The sequence below is a fragment of the Marmota marmota genome, unplaced genomic scaffold (genome assembly GCF_001458135.2).
Source record: "Marmota marmota marmota unplaced genomic scaffold, marMar, whole genome shotgun sequence".
Lineage (NCBI taxonomy): Eukaryota > Metazoa > Chordata > Mammalia > Rodentia > Sciuridae > Marmota > Marmota marmota.
In genome coordinates, this window is record NW_025999977.1 from 56,553,284 (window position 1) to 56,567,158 (window position 13,875).

Consider the following 13,875-nt stretch of genomic DNA (forward strand, 5'->3'; position numbering starts at 1 on the left):
GAAACTGAAAGCAAATTCTGCAAAACAAGAAGCACGTGTTTAACGATTGCCAATTATGCAACCATGGATGTGGTCCAAGACTTTGAAATCGGGGCAAAAGCTATTTGAAACTTTTACACCATGGTCTGGCTCAATTGAGAAAGGCATTTTGCTAGATTAAATATGTACGAATAAATGAAAATCAGATCAATTATAGTTATAATACAAAGGATAAAACACAAGCTTTTTGAAACAAAACCTGTTAAAGAACTGAATCCTACCTCAGCCAATATCACAAAATTTTGAGTAGATTTCTTAACTTGCCTGATCTTGTTGGTCATCTGGGAGAAAAGAATGTCTAACTCACACAGGCATTTTAAATATTAAGTGACATAATGTCGACATAGCCCAGTTGATTACTCATCTACTGTGATAAGGATTTGGAATGCCATTCCTGCACCTGTCTTGTGGTGCACATACGCAGGCCCCTATGCTGGGCCTGACCGACCACTCAATGGAATCCAGGAGTGGAATCCGTTGCTAAGACACATGAGTGTTCCCTGGAAGTGCAGACCTCCAGTTTTCCAAAGTGATCAGCTATCAGAACCGTTCAAGGGTTCTGTTGCTCCACATCTTGCTGACTGCTATCATTGCTAAGTTGTTTTGTTTTGTTTAATTTTAGTCATGGAGATGTTGTGATGACTCAAGGGAGTTTTAGTTTCCAGTTTCCTGATGACTGATGTTGTTAAGCATCCTTTTATACATTTGTTAAGCCAGTTGGATGCTCTCTTTTTTTGTGATGCGCCTGTTCAAATTCCTTACCCCCTAAATGAATGGGGTGCACATCATCAATCCTGATATTTGTATAAGATGATCCTGAAAAGTTGGTATGGCAAGGTTTGTTGCTTATCCTCTGCACCCAGAATCTCCAATCATTAACAGAAAGACCCTCTAGAGGGTCCTATTTCCAGGGTGTGGGCAGGGATGGCTCACAGCTCTGGGCTTCCATAGAAGTAATCAACAAATGAGTACCTGGTTCTATGTGGTTCACTTTCTTCACAGGTAGTTACATGAACTTCATTTCTTATAGAAAACCCAACTCCACAACACAGTATAAGGATATCCTTCAAGTTGGAAATCCACAGATGCATAAGGAAAAAAAAAAAAAAAACAGATGCTCTGAGCAGCAGAGGCTTCATCTGCTCCTGGCTGGGAAATGACTTAAATTCTCAGTGCTTTCTACCCCGTCCATGAGCTTCCTGCAGGGGACTCAAGCTGAGGAATCATCACTCCTTCCTGGATCTGCTTTGTGAATTCTCATTTTCTGAGCTCCACATTTTATTTTGTGATATGCAAATTTGTTGATGTAGAGTTGTCTGAAGTGGGGTTTCTCTCTTCAGAATCCCTTTCCATTTGTGGTTCCCAACACTAACCCTAACCCTAACCCCTAACCCTAACTCGAACACCTAACCCTAACCCTAACCCTAACCCCTAACCCTAACCCTAATCCTAACCCCTAATCCTAACCCTAACCCCTAACCCTAACCCCTAATCCTAACTCTAACCCCTAACCCTAACCCTAACCCTAAACCCTAACCCTAACCCCTAATCCTAACCCTAACCTAAACCCTAAACCCTAACACTAACCTCTAACATTAACCCTAACCCCTAACCCTGACCCTAACCCCTAACCCTAACCCTAAACCCTAAGCCCTAACCCTAACCCTCCACTGTATCCTTATCACTCTGATTTTCATTTCCTTTTCCCCACTTGAGAAAACTACCCAAAGCATACCTATTTAAGCAGCGTTTCAAAAATCTAGGCTTCTTTTTGGGGTTTTATTATTTATTAGTTGCTGCATTTATGTATGTTACAACTCTCTGTGCTTGTTTCCCCCATGAGCAGAATGGTTAGAGTAGTTTTCTTTTTCCTTTTGTAATTCTGTAAATGTTGAAGCCTATAGTTTTTCCTAGGAATACAGCTGTTCTATTCATTCCTTCAAAGCCACCTCTTTGAAGAGCCTTCCCAGCCTCCAGATCCGCTTCAATAGCTTTCTAACTGGCAAGTTTATTCAATCTAAACATTCGGCTGGCACTATCAGAGACTCTGTCCTAGGACTTTAAAATTGGTGCTCAAAAATATGAACAATATTTCTTTTTGAGTAAAGATATTGTATCTTCAATCTCTAACACATATTTAATATGCACGGATCTCATCTACTTTAGTGTCATTGAAGTACTACATCTCCTCATAGGACAGAAACAGGTGCAAATGAATATAAAAACTTACAATAGGATGGTTCATTTAGCAAACTATGTGCCGGCTTGTATTTCTGTTGGATTCTCAGAGACGAGCTCACCATCTTTGTGCTTATCCCAAGGTGCTCAGGGAGTAAACAAGACTGGCAAGTGAGCTGTGACCTTGCGAGGTCCTCAGATACACGCCGAGGTGAGGAGAGGCTACCAACCCAGCATTTGGAGAAGTTAGGTGTTAGAGTCTGTAAACAAGTCAAAATAACACCTGGCATTTTGCCAGGGGAATGTTAGAGTTCGTAAACAAGTCTGGATGGTGCCTGGCAAAATGCCAGAGGGAGTGGTTTGAGAAGTAACAAAAACAAGCCATTAAGTGTGGAAATTTTTTATTGGTTGACTGATGTATCTAGTTTATGCTAATTAGATAAGCTGTGTGGAATGTATAAATACTGCTCCTGTCCTGCAATAAACGGCTCCTACTCCTGCTGTATCAACGTACACAAGTTATTCGTCACCCTCCGCTTATTTTGCCCAGCCAGCCGGGCTGCGGCAGATGGTGGCCCGTTATGGGGAGCCCCGGGACACTCGGGGGTAAGTGACGAAAAAAAGCTGCCCGTCCATAGATAGGACGGGGGCAATCTGCTCGTCCCTAGGCAGATAGGGCGAGAGGAAAAATGGCCATTTCGAGAAAATGGAGAAGATTGATACAGTATGTTTGTGTCTTGTTTTGTCTTGAAATGTTGTATTGTCTTTGTGATAAAAATATGGAAGGGGTGAGAAGTAAATTACTAAGGGAAGAAGGCACCCCAGTGGAACCAAGAATAGTTAGGACATGTGTTAATAAGAGCCCAGGAACTCTAGTCAGAAAGAAAAAGAAAGTTCAGAAGAAGAAGGATTATCAGAAAAAAAGTTGCAGCAAAAGGCTATTACTAAATACTTTTCGTTACCGGAGGGTGCATGAAGCGGAGAGGCGGCTACCGAGTGTGCAAGCCGGTCACAGCGCAGCAAGGATTTTCCAAGAGGCAGCGGCGACTGGCCCTTCCCCGCCTCCTGGCCGGGGAGCTGGCTCTTCCACTGCGACGAGCCCAAATCTAGACCTGACCTGGAGGCACAGTCTCGCAGGCTCTTGCTCCCTGTGCCCCAGTAGCAGTTTGAGTCCGGGACACTCCCCAGGGGCCATCTGGGGCTGCCCAGGACACTATAGCCGGCAAAAGACGCTACTGGTGTCCCTGATGTTTGGTCATTTTCAATGCCAATAACTAAGCTACAATGGTTCTCCCACACCTGGAAGCTAATGAGTAATGAGCACTATTAATGCTTATTTCAAATGCAAAAAAACCTTGAGATAATGTACTAAATTGTTCAGAAGGTTGTTTTCTTAGTTAAATGCTACAGGATTTTCTTTAGCCATCCGGAGTTCCTGCCTTCATCCCAGTGCTGGTAAAGACCAAGGTGGAAGAATTTCTAGTGTTGCTGAAAACCAGACGAGACTTCAGATCAAGCTAGTTGCCTGCAAAACTTACCTGGACTGTGATTTAAGCTAGCTGCCTGCAGAACTTACCTTGACTGTGATTTACCGGGACTGTGAGTTAATCTATTGAGACACTGCTTTACCTGGACTGAGACAACAAACTGTAATCTATAACAAATTGTAACTCGGTATCTTTGCTAACAGTGTCATTGCTGGTATAATTTTTCCAAGGGCTTCTTGCATGGAGCCATCAATTGGCTTGGTATTGTGGCATTTTGTATCCTCCCTTTCTGTTTGTAGCAGGTTATTTATGGTGTTTCTGTAAAAACCACTATGGTCGTTATTTAAATTAAACAAAAGGGGGAAATGTTAGAGTCTGTAAACAAGTCAAAATAACACCTGGCATTTTGCCAGGGGAATGTTAGAGTTCGTAAACAAGTCTGGATGGTGCCTGGCAAAATGCCAGAGGGAGTGGTTTGAGAAGTAACAAAAACAAGCCATTAAGTGTGGAAATTCTTTATTGGTTGACTGATGTATCTAGTTTATGCTAATTAGATAAGCTGTGTGGAATGTATAAATACTGCTCCTGTCCTGCAATAAACGGCTCCTACTCCTGCTGTATCAACATACACAAGTTATTCGTCACCCCCCGGTTATTTTGCTGCAGCCGGACTCCGGCAGTTAGGAGGTGTACTATGCTCCTGCCCAATTCCTCGGAATGTGGCTGCATGTAGAGACAGGGCTTTAATGAGGGGGTTAAGTTAGAGATGAGAACATTATGGTGGCCCTAAACAACTGAGTTCTCATCAGGATAGGAAATCAGAGGGCCATCTGCAGGCTCAGAGAGGCCCTGGGGAAACAACCCCTGCTGGCACCTTGGTCTGACTTCTGGCGGCCTGAGCTTTGAGGAAAGAAACTTTCTCTTGGTCTAGGAGCCCCATCTGGGTCTCCGTATGGCAGCCGCAGTATACCAATGTGCTAAGAGGGGCCTGGCTGGGAATGGCCCAGCCAGCCTGTGGGAAGACCTTGCAACTAGGCTTGCAGGAAGACCCTGGTTTCAGGCCTTATCACAGATGAAAACGTCACTGCACACTGTGTGCAAAAAACATCTTGCTCAGAAGCAAGAACAACACTTCTCAGAGAGCTTCCTCCACCCTCCACTCCTCATTGTTCTTAGCCTACTCACTCACACATCAACCACACTACTACAAGATCTTAGATTGGGTCAAAAGAAACGTTTTTTCAGCATAAAACATATCCCAGGTGTTGATCCAATTTGATAGAGACATGAATTCAGAAAATTAAGAATCTCAGCTAAGAAATTAGGGAATTTGATTGTTTTTAGTTCATCTAATATTTTCTCTTTGTCTCAATTCTAAATTTTTGAGATTTTCCTTTGAGAAATTAAAGATTTTTTCATCTATTTCTTCTTCTTCATCTTCTTCTTCTTTTTTTAAATCTGTGCATTTTGATGTAGGCTTCACTTACCTTAATGCAGGAAACTTTAATTTGGTGTACCAAAAGCAATGCTGAGGTGTCAATCTGAGTGACAATCTGGGCAACATTCCGGTTTTCAAGTCAGCTAAAGGGGCAGAGAATTCCAAAGCAAGCACGTGAGGTGCACTCACTGTTGGGGTAGAGAAAAAACCTCTCCGCAGGACTGCTGGGTAGAGATGCATGCTCTGCTTGGGGGCTCAGAGTAATGGAAGAGGCTGAGCATCCACAGGGTCTCCAAAGTCAGGCCTAGGTCAGGAGTCTGCAGTGCTCACGGGCAGTGAAGAGCCAGGGAGGAGCTTCCCCAGGGAGGAGGCCTCTCTGCCGCGGTCTCTAGTGTGCATCCCCTGATGTCAGGATGAAGAGATAAGCCTGGGAGGACAGGGAGATGGGCCCCTGGGCAGCTTCCAGGGCAGGAGAGCACAAAGGGCACCTGCAGATATTTGTTAAGAAACTTACAAAAGGGCTGTTTTAAAATCAGGACTATGTGACTGGAGAGTTCCATGTCTCTCCAAAGAAGGGAAAGTGCCTGATTGGTATTTTGATTGGACTAAAGGCTGCATGAACACCTCCTGACACTCAGTGCCTTGCCCGGGATTGGGCAGGGGGCTGGCTTCCTTAAACCTATCCATCTATATAAACCCCTAGATAGTAGCCACTCTTTGATATCTCTCTTGGGACTCCTCCACTTTGAGAGCTCTGCTTTCTATTACTCTAATAAATCCTGTCACTTTACTCTCAAACTTGTGTCCGTGGAATTTATTCAGCAAGTTCATGAATCAAAGAACCCAACACCATGCTCCATGCTCCATACTTTGGGGCTCCTCTAGTATCTACAAAGGGTGAGTAAAATGGGACAATGGCTTTTCAGGGAGCCCTACGCTCTATTCAAATGTGTAATCCTCTCTCTGACACACACAAAAAAACAGGTATCTGTCAGTCACTTAGCAAGTAGCAGAGCTGCTGGTCTCCAAGACCCAGATGACAGTCTTGCTGAACAGGCAAGGCCAATCCCACTTCACCCAGGCATTGGAAATGTCGGTCCCGACTTGCTTCAGTTTCTTTCCTGTGGGAGGAAGTTGGTGCGGGGGACAGAGGAAGGTCTGAGACACTGAATGGGGTGACTCCCCATGCTTCCTGAAGGTCTCTTGTCCCAAGTCTGACCCGATGGCCTTCGGAGGAACCAAATTTCAACCACAATCTTTCTGTTTCTGACTTTACCCAATGATGGTCGCCCCCTCACCTAAAGAACCTTGGATCCTGAGATGAAGTCATGTCTGATCTGAGGTCCTTGGGAAAGAGATGAGCTGTTAATCCCCAGAGTGTGAGCTCCAGTCTCTCCCGTCTCTGTAGGAACACCTCTTCTCCATGTATGCCCTGGGGTGCAGGCTCCTCCCCCTGCTCTCTCCATCCAACCAACCCTGATTCTCTCTTCTCTCTCTCTCTCTCTCTCTCTCTCTCACACACACACCCCCTTTCTCTCAAGTGCCCAAATAAAGTCTCCAGGGACCTCCAGGCTTTTGAATGCTTTCTGGGAGTCAAACCCCAAGTCTGTCCATGGTGCCCACGTCTTAAACAGGGGCCCACTGTAGGAGATGACCAAGCACAGCTCCGTCACTTTAAATTCCCTCCTCTCATCTTTCACAAGCATTTTTTTTTTTCCCTGTCCTCCCCTCACCCGGCAGGAAAAAGACCAGAGGTCTGTCCCTCTTAATTAAAATAAACTACCACTTATCTCTTCTAGTTCAGGGAGCCAAATCATTTGCTTTCTGATCACCCAGAGCACTAATAGGCCTCCATCTTACTTCAAATTGAGAAACATAGTATGATACCATGATCCTGTAAGTATGAGGACCCAAAGGAACACCCCAAAGTGTCAGCATGCCTTGCTGCCCTCCTGGGACCCCCACAACCTGAGGTGTCATAAATCCGCTCTTCCTAGTAAAACCTTTACCATTAATGACTCTGGCCTTGCTCAGACTTCTTGAATCTTGCTCAACAGGACGACGACGATCCATGCCAGCCAGGGTCCCTGATGGCACAGACATGTGAAGCAGAGGAGTACACCCTACTGTAGGCTGTTTTTATCATTGGGCACCACAATTGGAAATTTGAGAGTGTCAGGAGGCCAGTAAAGGCCCCTGGGTCTTTGGCATGTGGCAAACAAAGACCTATCCATGCATCCTTTCAGGTAAGGCAGCAATAAATCCATCAGGACATGGGAGTTAGAGAGGTGGGATTGCTGACCAACAGAAGCCCATTAAGGAGATGCCCTCATGAGAGTGAGTAGATTCTCTGGCATGGGCACCTGAGTTCTGTTTTCTCATGTTCAGATGGGAGCTTCAATCTCCACAGTAACACTAGGTTCACTGCTAGTCTACAGACTGGGAACCTGGGACACGTTTGACCCACAGATGCTCAAGAATAAGCACATCATTTTCTTCTGCTGTCAAGCATGGCCTCAATTCAAAACCTCCATAGAGAATCATGGCCATCAGGGAAAAATATAAATTTTAATACCACCCTGCAGTTTAGCTTGCTTTGTAAAAAGGGAGGAGAGTGGCCCAAGGTTCCCTATGTGCAAGCCTTATTTTCCCTAAGGGAAAAACCAAAATTGTGCCAACAATGTAGATTAAACTTAGCTGTGATTGCTGTCCTACTGGGAGAAGCCCATGCTCAGGAAGAAATATGAAAAAAATCCCCCAAATCTACATTTCCTGTCATATCTGTCAATAGCTCACATGACCCGCCCCGCCCATATCAAAAGTTATCAAGAAATTAGTATCCTCCATTCTGAGCAAGGCCCAGTTTTTCCCCAAAAAGTTTTTGACCAATAATAGGCTCAGCAGAGACAGACCAGGATTTATTACAAGATAAGAAAGTCATCTAAGGGTTTCATGGTCTCCCAGGTTCACAAGTCACACAAGTAAAGGTGGATAAATCTGGAGGCTTGCACCTTCTTCGTGGTCACCCATGAAAGAGGAAAGAATACCCAGGGGCACTCTAATCACAACTGAGACAAGGGATGACACAGGAGAGGATGGTAAGGCCCTAAGTCCGGTACCCCAGCAGTCTCTGGCATCTTGGAGACAGAGTCTCATCCTAGGTCCTGACCATGCTAAGGCAGCGGTTAAATCCTGCAGGTCACGGTAAGAGGGGCAGGAACTGCTGACTGCTACTGGCTCAAATTAGGGAGATGTCCCTTAGCCAAAAAGACAGTTTTCTTGGGAGAGATGCCCATCTTTCACTGAGGTGAGAGCCTGGGCCTCAAAAAATAACCCATGTCACTAGCTTGCATTTTGAAACATTGGGATAAATTTGATCCTCAAACACACACAGATGCACAAATAGAAAAACACCTGATAATTCTCTGCACCCAAGCCTGGCCTGACTACCCACCACTGTTGGGGGGATGCCTCTGAAGGAGAACGTACATTTTAACACCATCTTACAGCTAGGCCACTTTTACAAAAGGAAAAATGGTTGTAAGTGCCCCGTGGATACACTTTTTGTCTCTCATGCTCAAAACAGCAGCTTTCCTTTCTCCTTAGCTGCCTGCCTGATACCTGTCTACAATGTAACCCCCAATGAATAACTGTCGGAATCACTCTGAAATCAGAGAAGGGAACAGAGTCACTTTTAAATCCAAGCTGCTATAGAACACAGGACTGTTCTCTCTTTTCTTGCAATCTGGGATTCAGCTCTTTCAATAAGTTCCTTCCCAAATGACTTTCTCTTCTGTCCAGCTAAGCACAGAAAAAAAAGAAAAGATCCCATAGGTGCAAGGTTTCTTTTTCTTTAAAATCTTTTTTTGAGATTTCATGGGCTTCCAAATTCTTTAAATATCTGGCCTGACTAAAATCTGATCCCCAAGTGCTCTCTGGTCAGATACGCATGGCCCTGTGCTCCTTTAATAGAGTAATTATGGCCATGCCATTTTTTTCAGTCTTTTCATATTCTAAACTCAATTTTTTTCTGGTGAAGTCACCTTTGGTCCTGCACCAATTAGTCTGGTTTTGTCCAACCGGAGTTTCTAGTCCTGTTTTGTTGTTTTTATTCAGAGGCCAGGTTTTCAGGGGTTAACTCTCAAACATGCTGGAAAAGAAAACAGACCTTCTCCTTTAATGAGTACTAAGCAGGAAAAAGAAACAGTGGTAGTGGTTGGAATGACAGCCAAAAAGACAGCTTTCTTGGGAGAGGTGCCCATTTTTCATTGAGGTGAGAGCCTTGGCCTCAAAAATAGCACATGCCACTAGCTTGCATTTTGAAACATTGGGATAAATTTGCCCCATGATGGACGAGTGGCCACCTGGACCTCGGATTTTAGCATTTGCCTTGGATGACAGAATCTGTCTCTAATCTCCCCAACTGTACAGGGCTGCCCTTTATCTGAGTCATATTCCAAGAATCTGTTGTTGACTCTATTTTAATTTCTAAAGGGTTAAATCTGACAGTCTGTATAATTAAACATCTGTAACTTGTTTGTTTTCTACATGTGAGAATCTAATGCGTGGCAAAGGGCTATAAAATCTTTGCTTCTTGTTGATTTTTATGTATATGTGTGTATACCTGTGTATTCTATGTTGTGTCTACATGTGTGCTCGTGTATATGTATCATGTTTTTGGTACCACAATATAAATGAGCGCTCACAAAAAAAATCCAAATGCCTTTCAGGTCACGTGACTTAAACTGTTTAAAAAGATAAGAGCAAAATGTCTTTAAAATTTCTAATGTACACATTTTTTTAAGTGGTCAGCCAATTAAGAAAACATTAGTATCTATAAAATGTTTAACATCCATTGCTTTTAAGGATTTTTCTTGGACAGCAATAACTTAGTTAAAATGTTAATTTGATTTGTCTGATTCATTAGTTTTCATGGTTGACATAATGTTAACAACTAGAATGAATGAATTAGATTTAACATAAATGGTACTAATATTCATAAATGTTTGTTAAAAGAGATATTTGACCAATTTATGAAGTTAAAATTTTCAAGCATCAAATGCTAAATTTAAATTTAAGTACTCTTCTCTTCTTACATTCCATAAGACAACATAGTTTAGGTTTATTAAATGTGCTTTTATAAATCATTGATAAATGGTAAGTCAATTTAAGATGGCTTTGTTTCTGGGTCTTCACTAAAAACAAGACAATTAAAGGTTAAAATTCTACTTATGTGTATTGCTGTATATGCAAGGAACAAAAAAACCTAAGCTAGTTTTGATAAACAAACAACAACAACAAACTACAAGAAAAGTAAATTGTATTTCATGTCACTAAAAAATGTAACTTTATACACATTCATAAATTTTTAAGGACTGTTCAAACTATAAATTTAAAAAGTTAACTAGGATAAAATACATAAGGAAGTTACAGAGACAAAAGTGGATTTTCTTAATAAGGAAAAAATGTTTTCAAAAGAGAAAGTACCTGGCATGGTAAAGTAATATTTTTTGTTCTAAAGTTCAAAATAAAAAGGAGTCAGGACAAAGCTAAGAATGTAAACAAGTTCTAGAGTGTCTAGGTAAGTTACAAAAGGAAAGTTACTTAAGGAGATTTCTAAAAGTCAACTTTGAATGTACCAATATAAACATCTAAGTATGCTCAAAATTTATAAGATTTTCTTAAAACATTGATCTGGACTTGTTTCAAGATAACTTCAAGATAATTTTGTTATCAAGATAACTTCTGTGTCTCTTAGTTTTTATTATTTAAGAAAATTAAGCCCTAACGAAATTAGGGTTCATACTGATTTCAAAGTTTTTTTTTTTTCAATGATTGTTTTATAGCTCTATTTAAATAAACCAACTGTTATCTTAGAATATTACAATAGAGTTGACACCCTAAATTTGTGTGACTAGAGATAGATATGTATACAAATGAAAAAAAGAAATGTTTTTCTGAGCTTTGTCTAAGTGTTACATAAAAGCTTATAAAATGAAAGCTACTTATGTTTAATCCAGGTATGGTAACCAATGAAGGTTCTCTTTTATACTTTATATCTGACATAAAGGGACACACTGCCAGGGTTAAAAAACCTAGCTTACATCTGTTTGTTGAAACTATGTAAATGTTTCATTGTCATATAAATGAGATGCATTTAACATCAGATAATAGTCTATTTCTGATACCTCATCTGAGTTAAGGCTCTGCCTCTCACTTTACTCTATGTTAGGATGCCTCCAAAGTAGGCCAGAATTAAGCTCATTTAAAGTTATGTTCAAAAGACAGATTTTGATTATAAAGATTACTGTGATCTCAAAATAAACAAGGGATATAATACAAAACTAATGAAAGGTTTAGGTGAATTTTAAAATGTATTTAAGGTTGTAAGAAAGTTATAAAAATAACAAAGTTTGTAAAGGATTTTCTATGTTATGAGTTTAAAAATTAATAAATCTTTGCAGAGGTTAAATAGACATTAAATATACTTTAGTGATATAATTGAAGCTATGTATCTTGATTCAAAGGTATTGTACAAACTAAATCCTCATACATCTTTGTAAGTGTTGCCTATTAGTATTTTATAAAATTACTATTTCTAACATAACCACCTGAGCTAACTTAAGACTATAAACCATCAACCATAGGAGAGATAGTACATAATGCTGACCTTTACTACTAATACTGACCCAAAGTAATTAAAAAGGTAGCTGTAAAATTATAGACATTAAAGTTAAAACTCAGTATTCCTACTTCAAAATGGTGAACCCAACCTACTGGATGTTGAAAACCCAAACCTGGAGACAAAATCAAGGGCTGAGAAAAAGCAGCCAATATTTTGACCTTGCCCTCTAAGGTCAGCTGAAACTCAGGGAATAATGGGACGTCTCTAAGGACTCTAGTGAGTCACTCGGCCTCCAGATCAGGGGGATTGTGGAGAAACCTAGAAAACAGGAAGCCACCCAGTGCACATTCTGCAAAGAGGAGGGTCACTGGAAAGGGAAAAGTCATTGATGCTTCTGAGGGAAGCCCCATGTGGGCAGCGAGACCTGATCCATCCTGGCAGATGCATGAATGATAGAGGAGACCTTTCTTAGAGTGGTCCCTGACTTTTAATGGAAGATAAGAGCAGTCAAATTCTTTACCAACTTGGTCTTGAACACCTGGCAGGAAAGTGTAACCAAAATACAGTCAGACAGGGACACTTAGAAAGGCAATAGCTTTTGAATGTAACTGGGGATGTACACTTGTGTCAGTCCTCCCAAGAGTAAGTGAAACTGGGAAGCTATAAAGAGAGGGTCTTACATCAGAGTGTCTGATAACTGCTAGTTGTAAGTCAGTCTGAGACCTATGAACGTCCCTAACCTCCTAGGTAGGTAAGCTCAATTTGGTTTTCACTGGCATGGTTATTTAGCTCTGGGTTGGTCTAAAAGATGTAATGTGGCACACGAAAGCCCTAGCTGACTTTACCAAGAGAGTCCTAAGTTGCACAGCTAACAGGACCCTTCTGCTGACACAGAGGTAAGGCCAAGGAGAAAACTACTTTATAAAAATCCAATGGCCTTCCACAGCTCCAGGGGAAACCTGGGCCATTATTAAAGTTAAAAGTTGGACATGTGTTTTTAGCAACTTTGCTGATATTTCTGAAGCCTTAAATGGCCTCCACTCACAAGTATAAAGGACACTACAGGCCACACCTTAGACTCTAACAAGTTACTATCTTCATGGTCTTCAGAGACTGGCTGTAACACTAATTGTTTACAGAAAATAATACTTTGCCATCTTTTTATTGTTGTTCCAGCCCGATCCTTACCCTATGTCCAGTCACCTGCCAACTGCTGCCATGGACCCCTGTACTGCCCTGATGCAGAGTGTATTAAGCTGCAGATTCTATTAAGTTCCAGATGGTCATGGAGATGCTACCCACCATGGAAGTACCACCTGACTTCACAGGGACCCATTAGAGAGGCCTCTGTAGCGGGACCCTGACTGACGCTCCCCTTTCAACATCCCTCTTCAGCCTGAAGCACGTGAGAGCAGTCATTGCCCAAATTCCAGAGAGAGAGAATGACGTCAGTGGGAAGAGATAAGCCCGGGAGGACAGGGAGATGGGCCCCTGGGCAGCTTCCAGGGCAGGAGAGCACAAAGGGCACCTGCAGATGTTTGCTAAGGAAATTACAAAAGGGCTGTTTTAAAATCAGGACCATGTGACTGGAGAGTTCCATGTCTCTCCAAAGAAGGGAAAATGCCTGATTGATATTTTGATTGGACTAATGGCTGCATGAACACCTCCTGACACTCAGGGCCTTGCCCGGGATTGGGCAGGGGGCTGGCTTCCTTAAACCTATCCATCTACATAACCCCCTGGACGGTAGCCCCTCTTTCCTATCCTTCTTTTGCCCCCCCCCACCCCCCACTTAGAAGTTCTCCTTTCTATTATTCTAATAAATCCTGTTACTTTGCTCTCACTCTTGTGTCCATGGATTTTATTTTTCAGATTCATGAGATGAAGACCCCAACCCCACGCTCGGCCCTGCACGCCTAGCCCCACACGCTGGGCATAAGAAACCAAGGAGGAGTTGGGGGAGGGGGCTGGGGGCCGCCTGTCACCTCCAGGTCCGGGCGCGGCTCCGGTGCTGATTTGCCCCCAGCCTAAGGGCTGGATTAGGGTTGAGAGGGACGTCCCCTGTAGAGGCTGCCGCCTCCGGGAACTGCCCTGCGCAGGCAGCAACG